Source organism: Lissotriton helveticus, chromosome 1_1 (genome assembly GCF_964261635.1).
Source record: "Lissotriton helveticus chromosome 1_1, aLisHel1.1, whole genome shotgun sequence".
Lineage (NCBI taxonomy): Eukaryota > Metazoa > Chordata > Amphibia > Caudata > Salamandridae > Lissotriton > Lissotriton helveticus.
Genome location: NC_136057.1, coordinates 655,555,892 through 655,569,338, shown reverse-complemented (window position 1 = coordinate 655,569,338; position 13,447 = coordinate 655,555,892). Strand labels below are relative to the sequence as shown.

The window sequence follows — 13,447 nt, the reverse complement described above, 5'->3', positions numbered from 1 at the left end:
AAAATACCTTGGAAATTCAATGAAAAAAAACCAAAGGTTAAAGGTATGTAATGTAATGTAAAGCATACCATTTGAAATTAACAACACTATTGAATTCACCAGTTATAGTTATCCCAAATAACTATAACTCATACCTTAAAGTAACTGTAACTTTCACTCTTGTCATGCACGGCTTTTGTCCCTACATATGAAATCACTCATGTGAAGACACTGCAGGTACTTTGCCCCCATTACAATTGCTGGATCCTACTTGCAGGGCTTTGATATCCAGCTCTCAGAGGTTGAGCTCATGAGTAAGTTTCTTCTACTCCATGGCCAGCCTCCTTTCTTCACAAGCCTGCTCAAACTTGGCAAGCTCTAACGTTATTTTTCTTTCCTCCCTCCTCTCAGCCAGCTTTGGGGACAGGTTCTTTGAGGAGACACTGCTCTATTCTCCGGTAACCACTGCTGCTCCTGGAAAATTGTTGGCCTACTCCATAGGAGGTTCCAGGGCCATTTTAGACTCCAAATATTAGTCCGCCCTCCTACTCTGAAATTTCCTGCTCCTCATCTGGATCCACCCAGGGCCTTAAAGCTTTCTGCAGCTCCACCTTCCGGTTGAAGCCTCTAGAGGTGACCTGAACATATGTGCAAACACTCCTAATCTGTGCCACAGTGTAAGACTCTAACCTGCCCAGATCAAACTCCAAAACATCCGTTGCAGATGCAGTTGCAGGCGTAGCTTCTCCAGATTGAGACAGAATAGGAAGAAAATGAAAAGGCCAATCAAGAAAAAGAACAAAAAATCAAAATGGTCTAAGTATAGAGTCTTAGTGAACAATGACTATAGTATGAGATGGTATTGCACAAACACAAGTCATTTGTGCAATACACAGAGTGACACATAGAGTAATACAATGAATACATCACAAAATGATTTCATTCAGATTTATAAAAATAGGTTGTTATGTTCGAGACAAGACCAAAACAACAAAACTCCAATGTATAGACGTTAAGATATAGAATAGAATAGAAGAATAAATGCAGTTAAAGTGCTTAGAAGCTAGTAGTGCTAAAAGGTTACTTTATATTGTGCTTGCCCGCAGCTAAATCAAAGTTCGGACCAACCTCGTGGAAGTGCAGGCTGGCTACAGGACCCACGGAGGCACCAAGGAAGGAAGTACTTTTTCTGGTTGCAAGCAACGAGATGAGCGAATCTTCTCCACTCAGTAAAGGCGATGCAGCAGTGCCGAAGACAGATGCCGGAGTAGAGAGGCTTAGAGCAATGCACTGGATTCAGCCACACAGTCAAAGGGATGTGTTGATCTTACCAAACTGCAGTGGCGGCGATACGCTGGCCGATGCACCGATCTCAGGAGGCAAATCGCTTGTTCTCATGTGATGTATCGCTTTTACTTAAGCAATTGGGCTGATGCACTGATTCTGATACACACAGGCAGGAGATGGGTCAAAATCAATTTTGCAGACATCTGGGCCACAGGAGCACTGGCAGAGACTTTGATTTCCCTGAGACTCCAGCCACAGGAGGCAAACCAACAAGTCCTTGGAGATCACTGAAGTGAAGGCAGAGTCCAGCTCTCCTTCAGTTGAGTTCTGAAAGTGACATTTATAAAATAGTAAAGTTAAATCTAAATTCACCAGTAAGAAAGCTTTATCAATACTATTCCCAGCATATGAAGCATATGAATAAAAAAGCCACTTCTCTCTGATTAGGAATTACATATTAAAAGTGTATTGAGGAATTCCCAATGCTAATCTATGAGAGAAGTAGACCTCACAGTAGTGAAAAACGAAATAGGCCCTTTGTCAATACCAGGACATGCAAACCATATAAGCAAATGTCCTACCTTTTACTTACATAGTATCCTGCCCTCAGAGCTACCTAGGGCCTACCTTAGTGGTAATTTGCATGTAAAAAAGGAGAGTTTATAACTTGGCAAACAATTTTAAATGCCAAGTCGAAGTGGTAGTAAACTGTGCACACAGGCAATGCTGTGGCAGACCTGAGACAGGTTTGGAAAGCTATTTCTGTTGGGTAGCACAATCAGTGCCACAACCCACTAATAGCATTTAACTTACAGGCCCGAGTATATGGTATAGCACCGTACAATGGACTTACAAGTAAATTAAATAGGTCAATCAGGTATACCCCAATTAAAGACATGGTTAGGGAAGAAGCATATGCACTTTAGCACTTGTTATTAGTGGCAATATTTTCAGAGTCCTACCGCCAACAAAAAGATTCAACAAAACATGGAGGCAAAAACATTTGGGGAACACCACCTGACAGGTCTAACAATCCCTAGTCACACCTGAAATGCTATAATCATTGATAAGACTGTGCGTCACAGGGGTGCAAATTATGGCTACTTTTGGGAACAATGTGATGGGGTCCCTAGGGTCACAGTAGGCTCTGGGAGGGGGCTGCACTGCCCTTTGCCCTTTAAATTAAGTGCGTCCCCAGGGGATGGGGTCCCTAGGGTCTAATAAAGCTCAATCAGGGAGGCTGTGCGCCCCTCTCTTCTTTTGATTGAAATTTGGCTCTGCCCATTGGGTCGTCAGGGCTTAATAATGCTTCGGGAGGGTGCCATGCACCCTAGCTCCAATTCACATATATGTTGTGGCCCCAGGGTCCACGATTGTCTCGTGAATAAGAGTTACCTTAAAGTTCCCGGGGAATAGGGTCTCCAGGGCATGTTGTGGCTTGGGGAGGGTGTCCACGTGCCTGCTTTTATAAATAAAAAGGTCCCGGGTATGGAGTTCCCAGGGCTCGAATTGGCTTAGAGAGGGGGGCTATGCCAATAGGTTGGATGCAGGACCTGGATGTAGGCAAGGTCCTGTGGACAACCTCACGCTATGCACAGCTGCAGGCCATGTGCAGCTTGGGGTTGGCTGCTCACGGGGGTTGGTTGCAGGGCATCGCCACAGATTAGGTACTGCACAGCACACGATACACAGCTGTGCGTCGCATGGATTTGACTGCCTGTGGGTGGTGAGATTTATGTATCATAATAAACTATTACTTTACTTTTTTAAAAACCATAGCAATTCACTAAAAAAAACAAAAATTAAAGTAAAGTTATACTTAGTAAGGGTGGGCAGAATTCCGCAGAGTTACCTAAAATCTCTGCGAGAATTTGCGGAGTTCCACGAGGGGCATAGTTCCACCTGTCCGTCGCCCTGAATGCTGATCAAATTATAACTCATCACAGCCCATATTTTGACGTATACAAAACCAAATTATTAGTGCGCATGAGACCTCTAGTAGAAATATGTAGCTGGTTATAACCAGTAGAATTAATTGCATCTTACAGTTCAGTGCGCAATCTCATTGTGATGAAAGGCATCACTCCAAACAAAAGGACAACTATCACAGAAGGAGCAGGTTTCCCATATAACTCGTATCATGAGTGTTCTTACCACCAAAGTCGCTATTATATGATCATGGGAAGGCAAGGCAGGGCCCTGTCTGTCTCTGGGATACCGTAGGAACTGAAGTCTATAGCACTTGTGCAGTCCTACCCCTGAAGTAATGCAATCACTAGGAGCATCTCAAATTTGTGGCAGGCCCTGGTCTTTCCCCGGCATGCCAGCTGAGCCAGCAATGACAGCTCTTGTGTGACCTACCTTTAATTTTCACTTTAGTGCCCAGATCTCCATAAATTCAAAGTTCACAAGTCTGTTAATGTAACAAGTTTAAGGAATGTCATTTTTGAAGGGAATATTTTTTTTAGCAAACAGTGAGTAACTGACTCCCATCGCTAAGGTACAGGAGACCTTCGTTTCACTCTAACTATTCTCAGGGACCCCGCTCCCAATCTACTAGAACATTCAACCCAGTGGTGGGTAAGCACCCCGTCATAAGCGATGCAAAATGTGGGTCAAAAATCCAGAGATCTTTGGGCAGTTACACAGCAAGATATGCAAATGGCCTCTCTGCCTTCACAACCTCTCTAAACAGAGGCTGGCTGTAGTGCATGCAGCTTGGCCTGGGTATACTACCACCTAAAGAGAGACGATTATAGACACCCTCCTAGCCTGCCTCGCTTCTAGTCTCACTATAGGCATTTTGTAGACTATCTTCCCACTTCTTGTCCATGTATACATCCCTCATTGTATATGTAACAAAAAGGCTGGAGGAAGATGCGCCTGGTGGAGCTGTTCCACCTCACTGTAAAACTAATAAGTACTCAAACAATTAAATGACTCAAACTTCCTGTTGGAAAATTTTCTGGTAGAAAAAATTCTTAACAAAAACCCATTAAGTATGTTATTATTTTCACACAACTGTCAACCACTCAGTAAATTTGCGCATCCGGAAGGCTCACGTCTGCCCCATTTTTCATGTGCCTTGACTAGCATACAAAAATAATCTTATTCTTTGCTAGGCTTCCACTTTAGGTAAAAACATGAATATACTCTTTTTTCCAGGCAAGGATGCCCGTGTACTCGGAATGCCTTCAAAAATCACCTGAATAATATGCTCAAGTGCATAAAACAGCCATCTTAAAGAAAGGACTAAAAGAGTGAGGCACAAATTCAGTTTTTTTAATTACAGATGATGGATAGTGTGATTAGTTGACTCAAGGGGCTTGAGTGCGCCCTTCTCATTTAACATCGAATATTTTTTCATAATATGTGTCCATAAGACGAGGGTACAAATAAATAACATGCATCTGCGATGTCTTCGCTCATACATGCATAACGCTGGTGCCTGCAATCAAAGGCACATTCTAGTCAATTCTCTCCTGTGGGGTTCTCCTATTGTGAAGAGGTCCACATCTGGATTCACACCAGACTGCACGCTGCAGGCAATTTGTAATCACTCCTCAGCTTTTAGCGGTGGGCACCAGTAAACTCTGCAAACACAACACGATGATGGACGGAGTTCTGCCAGTTTTCAACTACTCACCCCCAGTCAAGAGAGCTGGGTTTAATTAATAGTTCTTTTGCTCACTAAGCCTCCCCAGTTTGGACCCAACCATATGCAAATTAGTCTTGACCCTACTCCTCATTAGAACAATCCAACCTGAACTGCCAAGCTAGGTCTTCCCTGGACCAGAAACAAGCATCCTGGCACCGGTTTCGTAGTTTTACCCCTCATCAGCCAGGCTAGCTTGAATCTAGTGGCACAGCGAGTGGATGGTAGACTTTTTGCTGAACTATGACCTCAAGCGGAGCGCGGAGTGGCCAAACTTTGCGAACTCCTCTGGTGGAGCAGAGTGTACAGCCCACCCCTAATACTTAGGTGAAAATTTTAGTGACAATATAACATTTAACCCCTTCCGTGCTCATGATGGCCACCGACCTTCGTGAGTCACGGTGGGTGTGTGCGCACGAGGGCCAGGGGTCATCCAAGCCACACCCGCGGTTGGAATGTCTAGCACCGCAGCGGAATTCCCGCCGCAGCCAAGGTGTTAAACTCAAAAAACACAGAAATTCACCAGTTATAGTTATCTCAAGTTACTTTAGCACATGCCTTAAAGTAACTATAGCGTGTGCCCTCTCCATGCACTGCTAATTGTTCTGCATATTCCATCACTTATGACATTATTGATAATACCTCTGCAACTGTTATGTGTCCTAATGTACCCCAATATAGGCCTAAGAAGCTGCACAACCTTTTACCTACATTTGTCCTACCTTGCTCTACATAACAGCTCTGGTACTGACCTTTTACCTAGTTAGGTGCTGAATAAATGTTGTGGGGTCGTCTTCGAAAACTAGCCTCATTTATAATGCATAAGGATTCTTATTATCACAGTAGGATTTCCGTATTTTGCATAACAACTCTGTACTAGAGTCACCACTATCGTCATCCTTGGTCGACAGGCCCACAGTATCATGAAACATCTAGGTAGAACCACTGAGGGTACCTTTTGGGTATAGTAGTCCCACATCTTCACTGGGCAAACCAGAGGAGAAAAATGTCCATGCTGCCACGAGACGCTGAAGTCCCTGCTATCAGATACTCCAGCTCACAGTGGTCTGACATCCCTTGTGGGGCGTCCAACTCGAGATCAAGATGGGGTCCCTTGTTCTCTCCCATCAGGTAATGAGGTTGGCTCTTTCTTAGGGGGATTCTTGGCTATACACCTTCAGAAATGCTGGGTACCCTTAGGTACATCTAGTTAGGGTTTGCATCTTAGGAGTACTCATTATTACTGCCATGTATCTATAAGCCTGCATATATTCATTGTTTTTGCACCATGGTAGAATTCTACCTTTTATTTACTCTGTTGGTGCACATAATCATATATACCAGTTTCTGTATAATGGGTGTTGCAGCACAGGTATTTTATACTAGAATGACGCTGGTTCAATAAATGCTTATTGAAAACATCCTCGCCCGTTTATTCTGTGTATCTCTCTAAGACCGATTGAGCACGAGTGACTGAGCAAAAAGTACTGTACTGTTTCCACGATCCCTGAGGGTTCAGCATTGTCATGTTCGATAGTTGCCAGAAACTATTTGATCCGTGGTAACGTTTGGGGGCTCATGGTAGCACTGTGAGCTAGCTTGTCTACAGACTGACATATCCTTTGGGGGTGTCTGGAATCAGTTTGGACACCAAATTCCTTAGTTTATGTTGTCTAGACGCGCATATCCTATATAGATTTGTAGGAACTACACAACACAACATTTGCAATGAAACTATTGATGAGAAAACTGTGCATGTCGGGACTGCAAGTTATAGTTTCCTTAGTGCACAATACTTTAACTTTTGGCTTTTTCATTTAATATATGTATATATATCACTTCACTCTGTTCAAAGAAACGGGTGCTGGCACTCCAATCTTTTGCAAAGCACTCTTGTTTATTTAAAGTAGTCGCCTAATGCATTCTGGCCCCTCCAAACAGGCTGGACCACAACAAAGAAACACCATTTTCTTTCTGTCTTATAAGCACACATGCCTTCTGACATCACAGATATAGAAGTGCATAAATTCCACATTACTTCATGCTTTAAAATAAAGATAAATTATATAATTCATTCATATATTAGTCATATAACGTAGAAGGATGTTATTTTTCAAAGATTATGCTCTTATGATTGCCAAACCAACACATAGGGCATACATTCACAGATAGCGGACATACACTACAACGTCAACTGGTAAACTCACCTATAGTTTGGGCAACATAGCGAAATTATACATGTAGCTCAATTCAATTAAATCGAAATAAATCAATTTAGGGGAAATAAAAATTTTAAGTAAATCTTAAAACTCCTAGTGAAGTAAAGGACATAGAAAAAAATGTCAAATACATATATACAACAAATGTATTGTCATGTGTACCAGTTAGGCCTAGAAGGAAACATTACCATTGTTCATTACCATGGGGCTTTTCCTAAAGTTGCCTTCACTTGTCACATCCACTTTTGACACACATTTGCATTTGTGACATTTTGGGTAAATTGTTTGGACACACTGGTCTTGCTTACTCAAATCAACTTTGCAAGAACACTATCATATTGCCCTGACATTATCTACAAGGCCTTAACGTACGTTGTGCAAATGTGTTTGTAATCTTCATCCATATGGTGACACAGCTATCTGTAACACACAAAAATGGCAGCCTGATCGCAATCTCAACCCAAGGCGAGGATGCCGCTTTCTCTAAATAAACATATTTTTCTGGGTATAGAAAGAGGAGGCACTTGTGCTGACATCCAGAGGTCTCTACAGGCTGATGCGTTCACCCAGCAGCTAACTGACATTTTCGTGAAGGGTGTCTAGCTCTTGACCAAGGCAGGGTCCTACATTCTTACCCACCAGGTAATGTGGTTGGATCATCCAGTAAAGGGGTTCTTGGGAAAACATACACATACACCATAGACAGGTAGGTTAGGGTCTGAATGGTAAGAGTACACCAGATTGTTTTATTATTTTGTATGCTTGCATATATTCATTGTTTCAGCGCAATGGTGGAACTTTTCGTTCTGTCCACTGTCCGTACGCTTCTTATAACTTTCATCTGCTTCTGTCTATTGCTTATTGCAGCACATATACTCCGTACAAGTTTCATTTCAGTTCGATAAATATTGAAAATGTCCTTCTGTGTATTATTTGTTTATTATTCAGAGCAAAAGAGAGCACAAGCCTATCAGTGAAAGGTTCTAGGTTTGTCACCATGGTTCCTGATGGAACACGATTGTCATGTTCAGTAGTTACCAGAACTGTTCACTTCCTGTCTAGGTTTAGGGAGGCTTATGGCGGCACTGTGAGCTAGCCGGTCTAAGGGACAACATATCCTGCAGTGGTGCATGGAATCAGTCTGGCACCATCCCAAAGTATATGTTATAGACAAATGCACAGGTCCTACTGATTAGTGGAAACTACACAACTTGGCACCAACAACGTTGGTTGGGTTCTTATTTTGTATGGATCAACTGAGTAGTTCAATCATGCCTTCTCACAAAGCCCTATACTCCTTTTAACCAGAGATCTCTGTGGTGGTAGGCAATATCCTCCTCAGCTGAATAGGTATATCCTAGCTTGAAAGGATCTAATTCCCAATGTGAAAGCCTATTTTGTAATTCGTTTTCGCATACATGGCACAAAACATCTCTGAGAACTGCAGATATGCAGTCACTTGGAAACTACTATAAAATGGTCTCACTCTAGATGGTGGGGATGTTTCCTTTGTGGTAGAGACACACAAAGCATATAGAACAACGGTGTTTTATTTGTGTGCTACATTCCCAGCTGCAGATGCTGCAACACGAGTACTTCACGAATACACTAAGGATGAAATAACAGAAGAATACACTCCATATGAGACAATAGAAGTTCCTTTCGCTTACCAAGAACACCTAAATTATCTAAAGGCGCCCTCCCATACACTATATAAAATGTGAGACTGGGCCCAGTCAGCAGTGAGGGGGCAACATGGCCAGTCCTAGCTGAATACACACCACATTCTGATAGCAATAATATGTCTGATGCTCAGATGCTGGGATTATACAATAATCTAGTAACAAGATATATAGATGTGAATATACTGCCTTTTGGTACTGTATCGGATTCCATAATAATTATCACAAAATGCGTATAATCACAATATCGGCAGACATACTGTTTACCATCAAGATGAATTGATCTACAGTTCCTAAAACATTGAAAGCACAATTACATCAAAATTAAAAATCATATTACTGTAATCGAAGTGGAGACCACCGACATCAATTTCAAATGTCTAATTGAACAGAAATATATATATATATATATATATATATATATATATATATATATATATATATATATATATATATATATATATATATATATATATATATATATATATATATATAGCGCTCAAACTCTTCCCAGTTCCAAAGAAAAGATGCAGCACTCAAGGAGGGGTTGTGAAGTCGGTAGGGTTTATTGGGGGAAAGAACCGCACAGACGCGTTTTGGCGTGAGCCTTCGTCAGTGTATCATTTCCGACACAAAGTCAACACGTTAATAAAGTTTTCTCACAATCAGAGACATCAACATAGGACTATCTCCTCTGACATAGTCATGGTCGCCATCTTGGAATGTCCATTGTAAACATTATTTTACCATTAAGAAGCGTTATATCACCCACTTATCTTTGTCACAACTATGTGAGGGGGGTATATTACTTTCAATATTGTCACACAATTTTGACAGAAATAAAGCCGTGAATCGGCTAATGTCCTATGTACAAGATGTCTTTTCATGATTATAACATTTGCTGCAATAAAAATAACACCACAATTCATCACAAGTCAACATTGATTGAATCAAAGTATTCGAGCCATTACTGCCAACATTATCTGGATTACTTGAATTAATTCAATAAATAAATTCAGTGTGCTCGACTGAAAATTTTTTCTATGTGCTTGTCTCGGGCAATTCTCGGGCAAAAGGTTCAGTTTAAATCACAGTTTCATTGCTTATGAATGAATATTTTCAATGTCCTATAATAACATCATAGATGGTAATTAGATGTAGGGCTGACCTCAGGCAAGGCAAATGGCTTGGCACGACGGGTCGTGATAGTGGTAAGATCCCTATTATATTACTTTGAAGGGATCCCTACCCTCATAGTAATCCACTTATTATATTATCACTTCCCTAAATGGGATACCATTTCTTCCCCACTGTGGAGTCCTCCAGGGTATTTAGTGGAGAGATCTATAATGTACCTTGACTCTAATCTGCGCTGTCTCCTTAGGCGGTCGCCTCCTCTCACATTGGGTGGAGCAATGTCCAACCCAAAGAATTGGAGTTTATCCCGATTCTTACCATGCTCTTCAGCGAAGTGCCAGGCGACCGAATAGGCGGGATCCGCCTTCTCGATTGCCCGCAGATGCTCTAGTATCCTCAGTTTGAGTTCCTTAATTGTACTGCCGATGTAGCGAAGGCCACAGGGGCAGAGCAAACAGTACACTACAAACTGGGAACTGCAGGTTATGAATCTCTTGATGGGAAAAGTTCTCCCTGTGTCGGGTATGGTATCCGACAGCACTCTTCTGCTGCCGGCGCAGGCTTTACAGCGCCCGCAGGGAAGAAACCCATCATCTCTTTTAGGGTGTTGGTTTTAGGTACAGGTTTCTCCAAGTGACTGGAGACCAACATATCACCTAATGATCTTGCTCTACTGAATGTTAGTAGGGGATATGTGGGCAGATCTTCCTTCAAAATGTTATCCGTCTGCAATATATGCCAGTTTTTATGTAGCATTGCTCTGAGGTCATTGGCACCTGAAGAGTACGGGGTGATAAGTCTGAACTTCCCTTTATTGGCAACTCCTCTTTTCTCACGACCACCTCATCGATTCTCTGTAGTCAATAATGTTACCCGCTTTATCTTTCTGACCTTCTTCAGTGTTGTATCTAGAAGCTCTTTACCATAGCCCCTAATAGAAAAGCTCGCCAAACATTCTGAGGCAGCCGCCTCAAAGTCTGAATCCTTTGAGCAATTCCTTCGGAGCCTAAGAAGTTCTCCGTACGGAATGCTCCTTATAAGCTGGGGAGGATGGCTACTGCTGGCAAAGAGTGTAGAATTACCAGCAATTTCTTTCCTATAGAGGGCAGTGTGCAGATGGTCCCCCTCGACAAACACCCTCAGGTCCAAGTATTCCGGTGCCACCGGACTTATTGAACCTGAGAAATGCAGATTTAGGTCATTGTTATTAAGTACCCTGAGGAATTCTTCTGCCGTGTTTGTCCCACCGTTCCAGACGATAAATAAATCGTCGATGTAACGGTGCCAGCATACTACCTCCCCTCTATCTTGTCCAACCATACAGCTCCTGGGCACCTGCTCCTCCCACCAGCCAACGAACAAGTTCGCGTACCTGGGAGCGAAGCAGGTGCCCATCGCCGTACCTGATCTTTGGATGTATAGTTGGTCCTCAAAAAGAAAAATGTTGTGAGTTAGACAAAATTCAGTGAATTCAAGAATCATTTCATTGTGTTTGGCAAATCTCATCTGTCGCTGATCTAGAAAGTATCTGACTGCCTCCAGGCCATGCCTGTGTTCTATATTTGTGTATAAGCTGGTAATATCCAGCACCATCAACAGATATTGTGGACTCCATACTAGCTCCTGAGTCTTGATTAAAAAGTCCTTAGTGTCCTGAATATAGGAGTCTAGTTTTATCACCAAGGGAAACATAGTGTTATCCACAAAGCGGGACATATTTTCTGTCAGACTGCCAATGGACGAGATGATGGGGCAGCCGGGTGGGTGGTTCATACTTTTGTGTAACTTGGGGAGATGGTAGTAGGTGGGTATCATTGGGGTGTTGTTCCTTAAAAAGAGATGTTCATCTTTACCCAGCATCTGAAGGCTGTACCACTTCTGGATTAATGTCTCGTATTGTGTGATACTTTGTTGATATATAGCAGTGGTACATTTAGTATAAAATTTTCCATCTGCAAGTTGCCTCAGTGCTTCTCCAGTATATTGGTCTCTACTCATTACGACCACATTCTCCCCTTTGTCGGAGGGCTTGATCACAAGGGTTTTGTCACTCATCAGGTTTTTTAAGGCCAATCGTTGGCGGTTAGTGATATTATTTCTTACGGTTTGGTGCTCCGCTTTCATATATTGCATAAGGTCATTTTTCATGGCCTCTGTAAACACATCCACAGTGTCCCATGGCGATTGTGGCACAAAGGTTGAAATAGGTTTAAACAAACTTTCGTCCCTTTCCTGCTCTATTCCTTGTTGGATGGCTCGTTGAGCAGTGTTCAATCGACTGGTGTCGGAATCCTTATCCAATCGCAGATCTTCAAGGGCCTCAATTACAGGCAAATCTCTGCTGCTATTTATTTATTTATTTATTTCAGAAAGGTTTCAGGGATGTTATAGTTAGGAATTAGCCTGTGAAATTCAGCTGTTATAGTTAGCTGAACTAACTATAGCTCGCGCCTCCTCAATGCACAGCTTATGATGTCAGATATTACATCACTCATTGTTGTATAGCTCCTATATATCCTTATATCGTGTTAAGTTAGCATAGGTACATTTGAGATTTAAACGCCATTTTTCCTTTCTTGCAACTTCTGCACACGACCCTTAATTGTTGACTTAGCTTTCAACCTAGTGGTTTGCCGTGGTGTATGTGAGAATAATATGTTATTGCTCTGATATCAGTTTTGTTTAATAAACCATGTCTGCACGGAGAGTGCTGAAGTTTCAGGAGCAACACGATATGGAATTGTTATGAGGTCTGATCTCCACGCCTTCATAGTCATAACACAAGTGCAGCCTTTGCCAACTTGGGCTTGAGGCGGGATTGATATTGCTTTGCAGGAGAATAGTTAACACACTTGATGCGGTGCACATGCAGAGAGAGCTGGTGTATGCTGATGTGATTCCTTCATGCTAGGACACTAAGGTATGGGCCCGCCCTAAAACAACCCAAAGAGACCTTCTTAGCTAATAATATAATATATGTGTTAGGGAGGGTGAGATATAAGTGTTGTTAACTCTTATTCATTACAGCATGTTAACATGCTGTCACCATTCGCTTTTTATGTCTTAGTAACTATGCTGATAATTTTGCTACTGATAATAAGTATACTTGTATTATCTAAGATACTGCGCCTGAGAAGACGGCATTAGTAAATAAACATTTCAAATGCACATGTGTCTTCTTTACTCCATGTTCTGGTTTGTAATGATAATATAACGAAAGAGTGTTCATGAGTCCCACGTACCCTGAGGTACTGTAAGTTCATGTTCTGGTTTGTCTAAACATTGGAAGTTTGATATGTCCAATGAGACACTGTAGCTAGCTCGGTAAGGGGTGAGTTGGTTGCTAAGGTAAGTTTTGGGACACCCTAATTTGCCGAGGTTCCACTCCTCTGTGCACAGTTCTGTGTGAGTACAGAAACCCTGCAACATGGCGCCCAACGGTTTCGGTGGTCTTATATCATGACACTCGAGTAGTTTATCGTTCATGC

General features: G+C 42.1%; 1 protein-coding gene and 1 long non-coding RNA gene across 2 annotated transcripts in view; one reads left to right on the top strand and one right to left on the bottom strand.

Annotated features, from left to right (window-relative positions):
• Positions 1–13,447, top strand: part of PCLO (piccolo presynaptic cytomatrix protein) — a 1,621,199-nt gene that overhangs the window by 1,187,983 nt on the left and 419,769 nt on the right. The window lies entirely within an intron of this gene.
• Positions 923–13,447, bottom strand: part of LOC144815422 (uncharacterized) — a 210,661-nt gene continuing 198,136 nt past the window's right edge. The window contains exon 4 of the long non-coding RNA XR_013606923.1: positions 923–1,593. This is a non-coding gene — a long non-coding RNA (uncharacterized LOC144815422). The remainder of the gene's footprint in view (positions 1,594–13,447) is intronic.